At 42.3% G+C, this 13949-nt stretch overlaps 1 pseudogene; it reads right to left on the bottom strand.

The window, feature by feature from the left end:
* Positions 11252-11806, bottom strand: LOC102184846 (annotated as a pseudogene).

Genomic DNA, 13949 nt, shown 5'->3' with positions numbered 1-13949 from the left:
ATCACAAGATTGTAGATGAGGTAACTAAGCCTAAGCCACATGACTACTAACAGGAAAAGCCTAACTGGATCCCAGATTTTCTGACATCAACTTCAGTTTGTTTCTACTTTATGGCAGATTACACCTCTCCTCTGTCTGTCCACTGCCTTATTTCACTGTCAGACACAGGTCCGTCATCTTTTATAGCTCCCTGAGTACATTACTATTCATACCTTTCTGGGTGGCCAAGATATGCTATGGACTTGTTCATTTATCACGTCTTCCTCCTATTTATCATTCTAACCAGTTTCCTATTATTGCCCTTTTACCTCCCTTGATACAGAAGCAGAGTTTTCTCCTTTGTGTACCTAATTCTATCCTCTTAAGTAGATAAGGCCCAACAGCTGACTGCCCAGACACTGAACTGGTCAATTTTCAGATGCCCCTTATTTCTAACAGGAATCCAGAAATGAATGAACTAGAGTGTTTTGCTATTTGTTTGGTGTAAAGTATTATGCATTTAAGGTGAGTAGCTGCTTGGGGGGACTGACATAAAATAATTAATATTCCCAAAACAAAATAAAGGGGAAAAGTAGCATTAACAAACAGTTTTCTTTTGTTATTTAATTAAACTTTTAACCACGTAGATGTTAATAAGGTGGTGAAAACCTGGCCATTTGGAGAATACATTAATCACTTTGGGCATCTACTTACACACACACACACCCCTCCCTTTTATTTTTCCTTACAGTGAAACAAACTGCTCACCAGTCATTTAAGATTATTTTTTTCAGGGCTCATTTTTAAGAGATTCTGTTTAAAGGGTTTGGATACATGTACTTCTTCAGTTTGATCTTGAACTCAGGTCTCAGTAATATGAGAATATAGGATTTGGGGCACCTACCCCCACTACACCTTTAGAAAATTACTTTGAAACATTTGGAAATTTTGCATCGGTGGGTGGATGGGGGTGGGTGGGAGCAGTTTTATTATGCACGTCCTTTTATGGGTTGTGGCCAGATATTTTCAATGTGCTATTATCCTAGTTTTATGGAGTTCTTGGACCCTGTTGGTATAAACATCTGGGAATAAGTGGTTGAGTGCAAGCTGTATGCTGTTGTGCCTGGGAAGAAATACATTTGTGTTACATTTAAATTTTAATGAATTATTCACAAGGGAAGTAATAACTTAAGTATACTAACTACACATAAGCCAAAATGAGGGATTTTTTTTTTTTAAGATTTTCTACTGGCTAATATACAAATGTTTCTTTGGGTATTATCTGTGTGCATATAATCAAATCATACAGATTCTTGTCTTCACAAATGCCAGGTCTACCTGGAGCTTTGGAGAAGGAGGCTAATTAGTGAATGAAGGAAAGATTCTGCCATTTATGTCCTTTCAGTGGGTAGACTGGGATGGAACTTGAAATTGAATTTCATGGTACTCACTCTTTGAGGGAAGAAAATCAATATGTCTATGATCAGTTCCTCGTCTGAAAATCTTCTGGCTTGTTCTTTCTCAGACTTCAGTACTTTAATTACATAACTCTGAGAATGTTGTCAGTACTGAGTCCTTTTTTCCTTTTTTACCTTTGCTTTCTCCCTCTCCTCCTCTACCTTTTTCTTTTCTCAAACTCTCTGTGGAAAGCTCTCATATGTCTCAGCTTGTAGGGACTGAAACCAGAGTCTCCCAGGTCCCTGCTGAGTCCCACATAGTCCACCAGTGTGAGTTCCAGCTCTGCCAACCAGCCTTATTTCTGAGTTGAATGTGAGCAGTGAACCTTTTTCTGGAGGCAGGATAATCCCTCTGGTCCCAGCTGCACTAATTGCCCGAGGAACAGTATTCTCCAAGTTTGCACTTTGCCTGGGATAGGCTGTCTAGAAGTCTGTGAGGATGGGGCTGGAAGAAAGAGCTACTCCTCTCCCTGGCGGCTGCAGCTGTAACTGGGAGCTCTCATCACCTAACAGGTCCCAGGGTAACAGCAGTTCAGATGCTTGCGGCAGAATTGAGTCTGGGCTGTATCCAGTTTTGATTTTGCTCTTCAGATTAAAATTGATTCACGACTGAGGAAAGCAAGGAATGGCAGAGAGGGGAAAAAGAGGGGGCAAGGGGAGAGAAAGGAAAGGAGGGGAACACACGTGCATGTTCAAAACCCTAACAGGATTGGGTGAGAGCCATCAAGTACCTGGTCCGCTGCAATCGTAAAGTCTGCTCTCACCATCAGCGGTGGGGCTTGGCATCTGGAAGTGATTTCAGTCTGTGATTACCTTTGGACGGCAACGCTTGTTGGTTCTTTACTAACAAGCAAGCACAGACCCAGAGCAAGCCTTTCATGCTAACAAGCAAACAAGCCATCAGGCTGCAGATTTCAAAACCAGAGGCAGGAGGCAGATGTGAAGTGGGTCAAAATTCTGCGGCTTCTCAGAGAAAAAAAAAAGTTGAGAGAGAAAGGGGAAAAAAGTGCCTTTGTCCTCCTTAGCCCCTTCCCAAAGCACATGGAAAAGTCAACAGTTATTTCATAGATCATGTGTCCACCCATGTATTTCTAAACTTTTGGAATGCAACGAACACTGCCTGGGGCAAGCAGTAAAAGACACTTACTCTGCTCAAGTCCAGATTATAACTTTGGTAAGCAGAGTGTCTGTGGGCCATCTTCTGTCTGAGACACTCAGGGCCTTGAACCCAACCAACAAGATATCAGACCGTATTTTCTTTCTGTGTGGATTCCCTCAGAAATCACCCATTCAAAATGTAGGCAAAGATTAAGGAGGTGAAATGTGAAAATTCAACTCCTCTTCTCCCAATCTATACTGTTTGGTCTCCTAAAATTTCTGCAGTAACCTATTCTTGAGATGTTGTATTTTCTTTTTTTTTTGAAATGCTGTATTTTGATGCCAACTACCAGCATCAGATATCCAAAGACTGATTATAACTTACACCTATTGGTATCATAAAAAACTCCATGGGTTCTTAGCATTGACTAGCTTTTGTTAAATTTTATAGGGAGCCAAGCCAGGCTTTAAGAGCAGAAAGTCTGAAACAAAATACGTTAGATTAAAGAATAGCAATGGAATAATAACGATGATAAGCCCCAGGATTTCTTTAGTACATTTCATGTGCCAGGCACAGTGCTGGGTCTTTATGTGTATGTGTGTGTATGCTGTGCTCTTTGAGAACGATGGACTGTAGCCTGCCAAGCTCCTCTGTCCATGAGACTTTCCAGGCAAGAATATTGGAATAAGTTGCCATTTCCTCCTCCAGGAGATCTCCGACCCAGGGATCGAAGCTGCATCTCCTGCTTTGGCAAGCGGAGCCACCTGGGAAGCCCCTTTATATGTACAATTATTTTCATTTAATCCCACCCCAAACCCAGTGGCATGAATTCTATTATTACCCCTCCGTCCCTAGATGAGGAAATGGAGCTTCAAGGAAGTTACTTGCCCAGAGTCACACAGCTGGTATAAGATAGAACCAGAACTCAAACCCAGGGGGTCACAGGAGAATGTGGAGAAAATACATTGCATGTATGTTTCAGGCTTACTCTCCTCAACAGACTACAGTATAACTCAACTCTCCCCAGGATATGTACTTGGTTTATGTCCATGGTGCAGGTGTGTAACTACATCAGTGCTTGCTTTTGTAGGAAGATGGTTGATACAATTATGTGTACTTTCCAACTTATTAAAAGAGATATACCAGAGTTCTGTCCAGAGGTATATGACCATTACATCACTGCCCGTACCCCCGTGGGCCCCAAAATAACAAGGCTGGATTAAAACGTCCAAGGATCCTTGCTTTCTGGCATTCAAGCCATGTGGATTTCCTTCCCCTTGTGTGTGAGATGGATCTGTTTCTAATACATAAGATACAGCACAATTGATGGGCCGTCACTGCTGAGATTGGGTCACAAAGACTGGCTCTCTCGCTGGTTGACTCTAAAGGAAGCCCGCTACCATGCTGTGAGAGGCCCTAAGGAGAGACCCACTTGGCTAGCGAGTGATGTTTCTGGCCAACAGCCAGGAAATTCAGCTAGGAAGTAGATCCTCTCCCAGTTAAGCTTTGAGAAGCCTCCAGCCCCAGCTTGACATCTTGACTGCAGCCTTGTGAGACCTGAAATCGGAGGCACCCAGCTAAGCTGCTCCCAGATTCCCGACAATTAGAAACTCAGATAGTAACTGTTGCTTTAGATCATTAAGTTTTGGAGTAGCTTTCTACATGGATAACCATGTATGCTTACTACAGGTGAAGGGAAGACAGTAAGCCTGCCTCTTGTGAGTAGCCTCTGGGCGAACTAATCAAGAACCTTGGTCCAAGGAACGGGGCACAAAATGTTTTCTTCAGGCCATTTCCTGTCACTGGAACACCAGCCCAGCTGGAGCCAGGATGTAGCTTCAGGAGCAGCCTACTCTCTCTTTGTTGACGGGTGAACGGCTCTGCTTTCTTCCAGCCTACTTATTATATCAGGACTGATTGTGCTGATTAGCCCAGGGCAAAGTGAAATTGAACTAAATTTGTAGCTTTTGAAAAAAGAACCAGGTCTAAGGCAGAGGAACTCACTCAGCAAATAGAAGCTTAACAGGCCCTCATCCTGCCCTCAAGTGGCTCCCAGGCCCTCACACACAGGTGTGAGTCATCCTTGGCGAAGGCCTGCAGCCACGTGACCGTTCATGATATGGAGGCACCACAAAACAAGTCTGTCAACCAAAGAACAACGCAAAGAATTAGATTCTTTATTCAGTCTCTCGGGGTAACATGCAAGTAGGGAGTTCATTCTTTTCTTTTTAAAGGATTCAAATAATTTTATCATATTTGAAATTCACAACTCCAAGACATTAAAAAAATATATATTATTGAGTCCCATTTTATAGGCAACCTATACTTATCTAGATGACTAGCCCAAGATTTCACAGGTCTCTCTTTTTAAAATTTACTTTACTGATGTAGAGTTGATTTATAATGTGTATTAGTTCCTGGTGATTCAGAAACTAATACACATTTTATATATATATAAAATAGTTTGGAGAACAAGATGGCACAGGAGTAGGTGGACGTGGGGTACATCTCTCTCCACAGATACATCAGGAATACACCTTCAGACACAGAACTGCTACCGAAACACCAGCTGAGCATGGACAACAGGTGGTTTCCTGTGGTGGTTTTCTTGACCAGTGGGAAACAATATGTAGAACCACGCAAAACTCGGTAGGATGAAGGAACTAAGGGGAAAAACAGGAGTGTTAGTAGAACTGGACCTGCCCTCGGCGGGTGGGGGAACGGAAGCAGGGGTCTGATCCCCACATTGGGGCAATTGTCTGAGTCAGAGGAGAAAGATCTAAGGCTGAGAGTGAAACAGCTAATCTGTGGCAGCCTAAATGGAATGAGAATCAGACAGTCCTTGCTGCAGCCATACATACCCCGAACAGGAATACGGGTCTCGTAGAAGGCACAGCAGCTGGGAGCTGGAGTTTAGGGATTGTGGAGCAAGCCCAGGGCGAGGGCTGCTGTTGACTGCAGACAGATGGATTGAGGGGATGTGAGGGAGGAGAATGTCAGCATTCTAGGAATCAGCAAACTAAAATGGACTGGAATGGGTGAATTTAACTCAGATGACCATTGTATCTATTACTGTGGACAGGAATCCTTTAGAAGAAATGGAGTAGCCATCATGGTCAACAAAAGAGTCTGAAATGCAGTGCTTGGATGCAATCTCAAAAGCGACAGAATGATCTCTCTTTATTTCCAAGGCAAACCGTTCAATATCACAGTAATCCAAGCCTATGCCCCGACCAGTAACCCTGAAGAAGCTGAAGTTGAACGGTTCTATGAAGACCTACAAGATCTTTTAGAACTAACACCCAAAAAAGATGTCCTGTTCATTATAGGGGACTGGAATGCAAAAGTAGGAAGTCAAGAAACACTGGAGGTAACAGGCAAATTTGGCCTTGGAGTACGGAATGAAGCAGGGCAAAGACTAATAGAGTTTTGCCAAGAGAACGCACTGGTCACAGCAAACACCCTCTTCCAACAACACAAGAGAAGACTCTACACATGGACATCACCAGATGGTCAACACCAAAATCAGATTGATTCTATTCTTTGCAGCCAAAGATGGAGAAACTCTATACAGTCAACAAAAACAAGACTGGGAGCTGACTGTAGCTCAGATCATGACTCCTTATTGCCAAATTCAGACTTAAATTGAAGAAAGTAGGGAAAACCACTAGACCATTCAGGTATGACCTAAATCAAATCCCTTATGATTATGCAGTGGAAGTGAGAAATAGATTTAAGGGACTGTATCTGATAGACAGAGTGCCTGATGAACTATGGATGGAGGTTCATGACATTGTACAGGAGACAGGGATCAAGACCATCCCCATGGAAAAGAAATGCAAAAAAGCAAAATGGCTGTCTGAGGAGGCCTTACAAATAGCTGTGAAAAGAAGAGAAGTGAAAAGCAAAGGAGAAAAGAAAAGATATAAGCATCTGAATGCAGAGTTCCAAAGAATAGCAAGAAGAGATAAGAAAGCCTTCCTCAGCGATCAATGCAAAAAAATAGAGGAAAACAACAGAATGGGAAAGACTAGAGACCTCTTCAAGAAAATGAGAGATACCAAGGGAACATTTCATGCAAAGATGAGCTTGATAAAGGACAGAAATGGTATGGACCTAACAGAAGCAGAAGATGTTAAGAAGAGGAGGCAAGAGTACACAGAAGAACTGTACAAAAAAGATCTTCAGGACCCAGATAATCACAATGGTGTGATCACTCACCTAGAGCCAGACATCCTGGAATGTGAAGCCAAGTGGGCCTTAGAAAGCATCACTACGAACAAAGCTAGTGGAGGTGATGGAATTTCAGTTGAGCTATTTCAAATCCTGAAAGATGATGCTGATAGTACTGCACTCAATATGCCAGCAAATTTGGAAAACTCAGCAGTGGCCACAGGACTGGAAAAGGTCAGTTTTCATTCCAATCCCCAAAAAAGCAATGCCAAAGAATGCTCAGACTACTGCACAATTTCACTCATCTCACATGCTAGTAAAGTAATGCTCAAAATCCTCCAAGCCAGGCTTCAGCAATACGTGAACAATGAACTTCCACGTGTTCAAGCTGGTTTTAGAAAAGGCAGAGGAACCAGAGATCAAATTGCCAACATTTGCTAGATTATCAAAAAAGCAAGAGAGTTCCAGAAAAACATCTATTTCTGCTTTATTGACTATGCCAAAGCCTTTGACTGTGTGCATCACAATAAACTGTGGAAAATTCTGAAAGAGTTGAGAATACCAGACCACCTGACCTGCCTCTTGAGAAACCTATATGCAAGTCAGGAAGCAACAGTTAGAACTGGACATGGAACAACAGACTGGTTCCAAATAGGAAAAGGAGTACGTCAAGGCTGTATATTGTCACCCTGCTATTTAACTTCTGTGCAGAGTACATCATGAGAAACGCTGGGCTGGAAGAAGCACAAGCTGCAATCAAGATTGCCGGGAGAAATATCAATAACCTCAGATATGCAGATGACACCACCCTTATGGCAGAAAGTGAAGAGGAACTAAAAAGCCTCTTATTGAAAGAAGAGAGTGAAAAAGTTGGCTTAAAGCTCAACATTCAGCAAACAAAGATCATGGCATCTGGTCCCATCACTTCATGGCAAATAGATGGGGAAACAGTGGAAACAGTGTCAGACTTATTTTGGGGGGCTCCAAAATCACTGCAGATGGTGATTGCAGCCATGAAATTAAAAGATGCTTACTCCTTGGAAGGAAAGTTATGACCAACCTAGATAGCATATTGAAAAGCAGAGACATTACTTTGCCAACAAAGGTCGATCTATTCAAGGCTATGGTTTTTCCAGTGATCATGTATGGATGTGAGAGTTGGGCTGTGAAGAAGCTGAGTGCTGAAGAATTGATGCTTTTGAACTGTGGTGTTGGTGAAGACTCTTGGGAGTCCCTTGGACTGCAAGGAGATCCAACCAGTCCATTCTAAAGGAGATCAGTCCTGGGTATTCTCTGGAAGGACTGATGCTAAAGCTGAAACTCCAATACTTTGGCCACCTGATGGGAAGAGTTGATTCACTGGAAAAGACCCTGATGCTGGGAGGGATTGGGGGCAGGAGGAGAAGGGGACAACAGAGGATGAGATGGCTGGATGGCATCACCGACTCAATGGACATGAGTTTGATTAAACTCCGGGAGTTGGTGATGGACAGGGAGGCTGGCGTGCTATGATTCATGGGGTCACAAAGAGTTGCACACGACTGAGCGACTGAACTGAACTGAACTGAGGGAGGAGATCATGGTGGGAAATGCTGGTGGAGGAAAGCCAGGCAGCCATGGAAGCAAGATGATAGTGCTAAGTTACATGTAGCGGGTAGAACCATCATCATAACCTGTCTCTCTCCCCACATGCCAGCATCGGCAGCTGAACAATAGAGACACTGGCTTATCAAACGTTTGATGCACTGAACTACAGAGTAGAACCCCACTCAGAGTGCTCTTTTAAGTGACTGGTGCGCCCAACTATACAGTAATATCCCACTCAGGGTGCCCCTTTAAGTGACTGATTTGCTGATCTACAGTGTAGGACCCCAGCCAGGGGGACCTTTCTATGTGCCTGATATGCTGAACAACAGAGAAGGACCCAAGCAAGGGAGCCCTCTAAGTGCCTGAACGGGTGAAGCTACGGAGAAAGACTGGCCAAAGAGGCCTTCTTAGCACCAGCTACAAGAGGCTCAAGAAAAGACTCTGATAGGGCCATAACTCCTGCGGTGAGGCAGTCCAGGTCCCTGCACACTTGGTGCTGCCAGAGTCCCTGCAAGCCAAGCAGCTGCGCCACCTTCACACGCAACTCTTACTGGGGCAGAGCTGCCACAGGCAAAAATAGTCTTGCATCTAAGTGCGCAGGGTCACTTTGGTCGTGTTTGACTCTTTGCGACCCTGTAGACTGTGGCCTTCCAGGCTTCTCTGTCAGGAAAGGGGGCTCTCCAGGCTAGAATACTGGAGCGTATTGGCCAATACTGGTTGCCATACCCTTCTAGAACACTATATTTCCTGCTGCCCTAGCTGCCAACTCCCCTGAGTACCTGGTGCTGCGAGAACCCCTGCGACCCAAGTAGCTGCACCACCTCCACACCTAGCCCTCACAGGGGCAAACCCAAGTCCTCCTGGGCAGCTTCAGGAGCAAACCCTAGTGGACGACCCATGTGCAGAGGCAGGAATAAAACCACAATTGAAACCCAGGGGCAGTGTGACTAAGGAAGAAGACCCAAAACCTTCCCACCAGCTGTACAAGCTGCAGATTAAATCCACACAATCAACTAGGCAGACTCTGTGTCTATGGAATATATAAAAGGACATTGAGAGCTCCCACAAAAGAAAATGCACTAGTTCTGATAGCTGTGGACATTGGAGGCAAGAACACACAGGAGCAGGACCAGATTAGAATCTGAGTTGCCCCCACAGCAGGTCCAGAGATCAGCACAGTGTTAGAGGGCATCCTAGGCAGGTGAGATGGACTGCAACTCCCAGCAAGGGAAAGGACTCTGACAGCTGTACTCAAGAAAAACATTTATTATTCTTATGGTTTGATTTGTTCCATAGATTCTTTTGAATTTTCTTTCTTTTTTTTTTTTTTTGTCCTTTTTTTCCCCTCTCTGTTGTAGTTGTCGATTTTATTGGCACTATGAAATCTAATTAAGCTTTTGAGCTTTTTTTTTTCCTCCTCAATCACATCTTTTATTGTTGTTATAAATCTCTGCTTCTCCGTTGAGCTTTTTGCATTTCTTTGGAGTTTTCCTGTTTTAAAAAAGATTTCTCTCATTTTAATTTTTAATTTTTTAAACCTGTTATTATTTTTTATACCTTTATTCCTTTGTTTGCTTTTCCTACTGTTCTTTCCCCCTTCAGGTTAGTCTTTAATGTATATAAATCTTCTTTATCTACCTCTGTTTAACTTTGCATATCTATTCTTTCTTTCTTTTCTTTCTTTCCTTGCCTCTCAACATATTTGTTAGTTTTATTTTCATAGCTTTATTCCCCAATTGGCATCTTGCTTTAATTGTGTTTTCCAGTTTGTGCTTTAGTTAGTTTTGTTCTTAACTGGCAGATATGATTTTTGGTTTCCTTTGTTTGCCAGGTCAATCTGTTATACTTTATTTTTGTTGGACTGTTTTTATTTTGCTTATGGGTATAAATGTATATGTGTATATTAAGTCACACTTTATATTTTGCTATAAACCTCTGCCTCTATGTTGGGCTTTTGCAGTTCTGTGCAGTTTTCCTTTTTTCTTTCTTCTTCCTTCTTTTTCTTTTCTCTTTTTTATAATGTTAATTTTTTTTAATCTGGCAAGGATTTATAGGAAGCTTATTAGTCACAGTGAATAAAAAGTCATGAACAGAAGAACTGAGATCTCCAAATTCTGCCGTTGGGCTTACAACACTAGTTAGAAGCTGATAAACATTAAGGATGCCCCAAAGAGAAGCATATCAAAGTCCCATCTTACCCCAACCAGGATACCCACAAACACGGAAACAATGCCCATGCTCTCAGACTGCTTACCTGGGCAATAGGGGAAAAAGACCCTCCCAAGCTATAAACCAACATCAGGAGATTCCTGCTCTTTAAGCTATAACATGGGACACTGGTGCATGACAGACAACTCCAAGCTGGGCAATTTGACAAGAATGTTGAAAGATGACAGGGAGAAAAAGCAAGCAGGGACAAGTATTTCTAGTTGGAGACCCTCCTGATGGTTAATACAAACACAATGCTGAGGCTTCAAAAAGTTTACTGCAGCCCAGGAATAGTTTCCATTTTAAAAAACAATTCACACAGTAATCCTGCCGCAAAGCGACAAGACACTGGAGATCCCATGGCCACATAAACTGGGAAGGCAGGCATTATCCATGGCTTCCAGATACCGACCAGCCCAAGGCCCAATTTCTGTAGGGCCCCAGAGAACCATGATTGTCCCTCGGCACCCACACAACCCTTCCTGGGGGTGTGGTGTCTTCCATAGGCCAGGTTTCTGCAGCAAGCCCCAAAGACAAAGCTTGAAAGAGGCTGTGGCAGCCAACTCTCTTTGCAGCCCCATCTCTCTTTGTCCTTCCCAGCAGGATGTCATACTTTTCACTGACACAACGCCTCTGTGAGAGTCTCAGCCAGCCCTTAGGAAATAAACTGTGTCTGTGGGGTAACCTGATAGACACTGCGGTCGGCTGGATTGGCTGATGCTTCATAATCGCAGAAGGTCACCTCATGTCAGCGAAGCTCAGTCCATTCTCCTCTCAGGCCAATATAAAAGACCTTTGTGGTATCGGCTCCAAAGTTTTTTGAAATATGAATTGAGAGAGGATAGACATTTGGAAAACGAGACATTTTTGTAGCATACTGTAATTCCCCTGTAAGATCTGGGTTCAGACTAAAGGTCTGATCTAGCTCCTTGTCTGTATCATCAAAGGACATCTGTGGAATGTTCTTATACAGTCTCATCTCAGAGGGGTGTGAGTCATCATCTTCTCCCATTATAATGATGCCTTTGAGCTTGACATTGCCTGTAAATGGAATATTAAACAGAAGCTGTTCATCTGCATCCTTTTCAACACACTTGGAGCTGTCTGTCTGCTCCTCCCGCGGCTTGAGGGCAAGGAGGCCACTGCCCTTGCAGCTCTCATTGAGGCACTGCAGCTGCTCCAGGTCGATAAGCAGGTAAGGGCTGTAGGCTAGGCTGTGCTGCTCTGGCTGCTCCTCCCGTTCGGTGGCACCTCCCATTTGGCGACAGCGGCCTCCAGCCCACCGTGGCTGTGGCAGTGCGACATGGTGACGCTACCGCCCATACATCACCTTGGCCCTGCTGCTGCCACTGCCACTCCCCACCATTCGCTTTGTGCTCTGACCTAATTTTAATTTTTTTAACCTATTATATTTTTTTCTACATTTATTCCTTTGCCTTTCCTACTGTTCTTTTCCCCTTGCAGTTAATCTTTAATGCATATAAATCTTCATCTACCTCTGTTTAACTTTGCATATCTATTCTTTCTTCCCATTTCTCTCAACATATGTGTTAGCTTTATTTTCATTGCTTTATTCCCCACTTGGCACCTTGCTTTAGTTTTGTTTTCCAGTTTGTGCTTAGTTAGTTTTACTCTTAACTGGTAAATAAAATTTTTTATTTCCTTTGTTCACCAGATCAATCTATTCTACTTTATTTTTGTTGAACTGTTTTGACTTTACTTATGGGTATATATGTATATGTGTATATTCCATTATTTTAATTATTATTTGCTTGATTTTGTAACTGCCACTTGTCTGAGGTTCATCTTTGGTTTATTGTTTTGGGGTATTTGTTTTAATCTCACTTAATGCCATAACAAACCACTTGTGGAATCTTCTTTCCTGACCAGAGGTCAAGGCCTGAGCCTTTGGATTGGGAGCACTGGCTCCAAGACCCTAGACTCCCAGAGAACTAACCCTAGAGAGTATCAAATAGTGAGAACTCACACAAAGGAAACCACTTGACTACAAGGCCCAGCATCACCCAACCACCAGTAGCACCCTGTGCAGTTCGCCTCATCTAAACAAAAAACAAAACAAAAATACAAACCCAATAAACAGCAGACAGGATTACCACCTCACTCAGCCTTGCCCATCAGAGGAGAAACAAACAAATAAACAAACAACAACAACAACAAAAAAGAAACTCAGCAGAAATCTCACCCTATATGAAGCTTAAAGAAACCACTGGACCAACCTTAGGAGGGCAGAGACCAAAAGGAAGAAAGAATTCAACCCTGAAGGCTGGGAAAAGCAGACATCAAACACAATAAGTTAAAAAAAATAAAGATAATACAGAGAAATACTACATAAATAAAGGAACAAACCAGAAACACAGAAGTCCAAATAAATGAAGAGGAATAGGCAAGCTACCTGAAAAAGAATTCAGAATAATGATAGTAAAAATGATCAAAAACCTTGAAAACAAAATGGAGAAAATGCAAGAATCAATTCAAAGACCTAGAAGAATTAAAGAATAAACATGCAGAGGCAAACAACACAATTACTGAAATTAAAAATACTCTAGAAGGAATCAATACCAGAAGCAGAAGAACAAATCAATAAGCAGGAAGATAAAATGGTGGAAATAACTTCTGAAGAGCAGAATAAAGTAAAAAGATGAAAAGAACTGAGGATAGTCCCAGAGACCTCTGGGACAATATCAAATGCACCAATATTTGAATTATAGGGGTCCTAGAAGAAGAGAAAAGGAAAGGGTATGAGAAAAATTTTGAAGAGATTATAGTTGAAAATTTCCCCAACATGGAAAAGGAAATGGTCGATCAAGTCCAAGAGGTACAAAGAGTCCCGTATAGGATAAAACCCAAGGAGAAGCATGCCAAAACACATACTAATCAAACTAAAAAAGACTAAACACAAAGAAAGAATATTAAAAGCAGCAAGGGAGAAGCAACAAGTAACATACAAGGGAAACCCCATATGCTTAACAACTGATCTTTCAGCAGAAACTCTGCAGGCCAGAGGGAATGACAGGATATATTTAAAGTACTGAATGGGAAAAATCTACAACCAAGAGTACTGTACCCAGCAAGGATTGCATTCAAAATTGATGGAGAAATAAAAAGCTTCACAGACAAGCAAAAGTTAAGAGAATTCAGTATCACCAAACCAGCTTCACAACAAATGTTAAAGGGACTTATATAGTCAAGAAATACAAGAGAAGAACAAAGATCTACAAAATCAACCCCAAATAATTAAGAAAATGGCAATAGGAACATTATCAATAATTACTTTAAATGTAAATGGACTAAATGCTGCAAGGAAAAGACACAGACTGGCTGAATGGACGCAAAAACAAGACCCATATATACGCAGTCTACAAAAAAACCCACTTCAGACCTAAAGACACATATAGACTGAAAGTGAGAGGATGGAATAATATATT

This window comes from Capra hircus, chromosome 21 (assembly GCF_001704415.2).
Source record: "Capra hircus breed San Clemente chromosome 21, ASM170441v1, whole genome shotgun sequence".
NCBI lineage: Eukaryota > Metazoa > Chordata > Mammalia > Artiodactyla > Bovidae > Capra > Capra hircus.
The sequence above is the reverse complement of the archived record's forward strand: the minus strand, read 5'-3'. Positions and strand labels throughout refer to the sequence as shown.